Here is a 4,609-nt window from a genome sequence, read left to right as displayed (position 1 = left end):
ATTCCTGCCCAAAAATAGCCCTGTGGCTAACAAATGAGAAGTAAACTAAGATATTCTTTGTTCAGGTCTTACTGCAATCAACACAGCTGACTCCAAGGTTTAGGGGTCCCCAGCGAGATGCTCTCCGGCGGCCCCTCTTCCCTAACCGTGCCGTCCTTTGAGGGTGTGTGCATGCACGCACTCCTCTGGGGGTGGGAGCAGTTTGCAATAAGGCTTCCACACCCCTCTAAGCCCTGCCAGTGCTGCAAGAGTTCAGAAAGAGTCTTAAAAGGGAGTGAAAATGTCATGTTCTGTTCTCTCCCATCTAGGCACAGTTCCCAACAGCGAACAGAGGCTTCTGGGGCGATCTCCCTTTCTTGGTGGGAGGAGATCTCTCTGGTGAGTGATAGGCCTTTTGCTCTGCAGGTGGGTAACCAGGCTTATCCCTGCAAATAGAAGGTGGCCTTAAGCAAACTATTCTTTTCTCAGATGTCCCCCCCCCATTTATCACATGGGGACAATAATATTAGCCTGCCCTTCAGGCTGGATTACAAAGATCTTTGGTGTTCTGAACACTGAAAAGTGTTCTAGAAATGCCCAGTATTATTATTAGGCATGCTGCGAATATCAACATGAATCTGATCCTCAAACCTACATGCCAAGATTGGACATCTTTGACTGCCTGTAGTGTTAGCTTCTGGTCTGATGGCCTTGATGGTTTTTGTCAAAGTCCGTACTGAGCATGTATCGAGCAGCTCAACTAAATCCTCTTGACTAATGGAGAAGTATCACACTATCAGGGCCATGGCTGGGTCATTAAGGCAACCCATTTGTCAAGCATGGAATCAACTGCAGTTCATCCCTGCACAAATGGTTGTGTGTGACATTGGATGTACTGCATTGTCTGCTCCCCACCTCCCTGTACTGTTAATAGTGTTTATTTAGGAAGTGATTGCAAGAAGTGATCACAAGATTAATTAGGTTCAAGGGCAGTCAATCACCACAGGCACACTGAGACATCCAAGTAGTAGGTCTGAACTCAGAAATCTGAAATGGATTCCCCACCCCTTTAATTGTGGCTGCTTCCACACAGTTTATTTGCCACAGGCTCTATGCTGTTGGGAAGCATTCACACACATCCCAGAGTTTTACTGGATTTTCTTTGATCTTTCCCAAACCTCTTTTGTTGCAAAGTTTTGGGAAATATTGCAGCAAAGCCTAGCTGGTTGCCATGTATGTGATAAAGTACAGTTCCTCCCCCTGCCATTGGGAAGGGGCTTTATAAATTGGCAGTTCTATATCATCATATCCATTGCATCATAACTGTCTGAGTATCAAGTTCTCTGAAGTCTCAGCTTTTGGTGGCAGATATTAAAGGGAAAATCATATCCCTGCCATGAAAGAGACTAGAGACTTTTTAAAAAATGGAACCTGAGACTTCAGAGAACCTGATGCACAAATTGTTATAACATTATAATAATATTCAATCCCCATTGGACTCAAGATAGAGGGATATATATCATTCCTATTCTTACGAAGATGAATCTTCCCTCGCAACCTTGGGTGCTTTCAGTATTGTTATCTGATTCAAATGCCGATGGACTGATAACAGCTAACGTGGCGTGGTTCCTGGCTAAGGTTGCTGCTCTCAAGAAACATTGAAAACTTTATCATCTTTGCAAACACCTACACCGATTTTCAATCTTCGGAGGATTTTAGTTAGTTGGCTCCGCCCCAAGTGTAGTTAGGTCTTTTTAATTCTCTGCGCTATGCCTGGGTTTTATATGTTTACTGATTGTGACTATGTACTTTGTCATATTTTATGTCAATTTTATGTACCTATTTTACCCCTTTTGCATTCTCTTTTGGTCAAGACTTCGGTCATATAGACCCGTAATAAACTGAATAATATTCAATTACTGATTTTAAAAAAATTGCATAAGAACTAGTGGTGGGGAGGGGGTCAGGGCAGGGAGACTATGTGGAAAAAAACCCTACCATGTGGAAGTCTTGTTGTCACTGTGTACAGAGGTCTAGATCTTACAGCCCAGTAGGAAATACTTAACAGAGAAGCATAATATTGACCTTCCGCAGAACAAGGTTGCCACGTGAGTCGTTCCAAAACAAAGAAATACATTGTGAGACAATGAGAAAATTATGAGAACACGCCGTCGTTGCAATGTATCAAGCTAAAAGTGGAGGGGGGTTGCAATTATACTGCATCTTTTCCTTTCCAGGAATATTTCTGAAATAAGAAAACCATTCCTCGGAATAAGCAATGCATGGCATGCGTAGCCCAGAAGTATGTAAGAGAGGGGGACCAGAGAACATTTGAGGGGAGTCGATTCCATGGCGTTGGGCTAACTCCTTGAAGTCTGCGGAGAACACAGCAGAGTGTTGAATAGGACGTCCATTTCCGGAGTAGAAATGTAGGGATTTACAGGCCCCACTCCACCCTCAGCAGGATTCAGGAAAGACTGCCTGAAAATTAGAACAGGATGTAGCCACACCAATTTCCCTGCTCCCCCCACACACACATCCTCTCCCCCTGTGCTAAAAAAACAGACTCCTGCTTGCTTTGCCAGGTGTGGCCAAAGGATCCGCAAAGGGGCTTGTGGAGGAGCAGAACAGGAAACCAGGAAGTTGTTATCTTCTCCCGCTGCTTCAAAACTTCTAAGTGACAGGCGGTATCTCTGAGCTGTCATTGCCAACCTCCAGGTGGGGCTTGGAGATCTCCCAGAGTTACAATGGATTTCCGGATTACAGAGATCAGTTCCCCTGGAGAAAATGGCTGCTTTGGAGGTTGGGCCTTATGCCCTCCCCTCTCCAAACCCTGCACCCCCAGGTTCCACCCCCACGTCTCCAGGGATTTCCCAACCTGGAGCTGGCGATCTTACTCTGAGTTGAGATCTGGTAAACCCAGCAAAAAGATCCTTGATAGCGAGATATGGCCAAAACTAAAATTGGAAATCAGAAGTTTCGTCCTGGGGAATAACTGTATGAATCTAGTTAGATTCAAGTTCAGTTGCACCTTAGAGCCCAGCAAGGATCTCAGGGTATAAGCTTTTGAGAGTCAAAGCTCAGAATTAAACTGTTACGCCTAAACAGGTCACTGCAGATTTTCCAAGTAGTCAATTCCTTCAATTTGACTCCAGATTCTGTGCCTGCATTATGCACCATTCTTATTTCTATGGTGTATTTTATTCCGTAGTTACAGAAAAAGAGCACTTTTTAAAAATTGAGGCAGGAACATCACTTGTGTGGAGGGGTGCCCAAAGTTTTTTTAAAAAATTTACACAGTCACCGTTTCACAGCTGCACAGTAGCGTCAAGTAAGGGCTGTTGCACAAATCTGTGGCCGAATGCCTTAACCCAATAAAAGACACTCAGCTGGAGTCTTGGTGAAGAGGATAAACAAAGTTTATTGCAATAATCTTGGAGAGCAGAGCTCAGCCACAAGGCTAGCTAGCCAAGCTGCTTTCTGGTTCAAATAAGGAAGAACGTAAGGTTTTATACCCAAAATGACATAAGCAAAGGTAACAGCATATAGAAATATCCATTGGTTACAGGTAAAAGTGCATCATTTCAGGTGGCATACATTCATTGGTTAACTCAAGGAAGAGGGACGGTTACATCTTATCTCAAATTTTTACTTGACAATGAACAATGAAGTCTTCTTTGACCAAAACCAAGGACTCTCCATAACCAAGCAAAAAGAGACACTCTCAGATAAGGAGCAAAAACCACTCCTTCACCCAGACTCCTTGGAACACTGTATCAAAACATAGGGAGGGCACATAAACCTTTCACCCAAAGTAAGACAAGAGGCTATGTAGTTCCATTCATTTCCAGTCACATCCTCCCTTGCCCTATTAACACTATATTCAAGGCCCATTAGCACTACTAGACAGCTGCTTCAGCCAACAGCCCAGATAAGGGAAGATAAGGTTTACTTGTCTTTGCCCGCACAGGCCTACCTGACACTCTAACCAGAGAAGAGAAACAGAACAGAAGCTTTCAATAGTCAAACTTATAAAAGCAAAGAAGCAAAGTTATAAAATGAAATTAATATGTCAATTAAATCATCATTCTCCTGTCAGTGCCAAAGGACCTTCCATTTAAATCCCCCTGGTTTAGTGTTGGGCATGCCTTTTAGCATTAGTTCCTTGAATGAAAGGAGCTGCGTTGGCTCAAGTGGTTAAGACGCTGAACTGCAGGCTGTGGAAGGTCAGTAGTTTGGCAGTTCGAGACCCGGGTGCCGCATGATGGAGTGAGCTCCCATCTCTAGTTCCAGCTCCTGCCAACCTAGCAGTTCGAAAGCAAGAAACTGCAAGTAGATAAATAGGGACCACTTTGGTGGGAAGGTAACAGCGTTCCGTGCGCCTTGGTGTTTAGTCATGCCAGCCACATGACCATGGAAAAGTCTTCGGACAGCGCTGGCTCTTCGGCTTTGAAATGGAGATGAGCACTGCAACCCTAGAGTCGGATTTGACTGGCTTTCGAGCAAGGGAACCTTTACCTTACCTTGAATGAAAGGGAACACAGGGGGGGGGGGAACCTCTTGAAACTGATCAGATTATTTTGAAATTGACAAGTACAGCTGTGAAGCCTCATTTCCCTCCTGGCCAAGC

This window comes from Gekko japonicus, unplaced genomic scaffold (genome assembly GCF_001447785.1).
Source record: "Gekko japonicus isolate JY-2015 unplaced genomic scaffold, Gekko_japonicus_V1.1 scaffold3605, whole genome shotgun sequence".
Taxonomy (NCBI): Eukaryota; Metazoa; Chordata; class Lepidosauria; order Squamata; family Gekkonidae; genus Gekko; species Gekko japonicus.
This window is presented reverse-complemented; position numbering follows the sequence as displayed.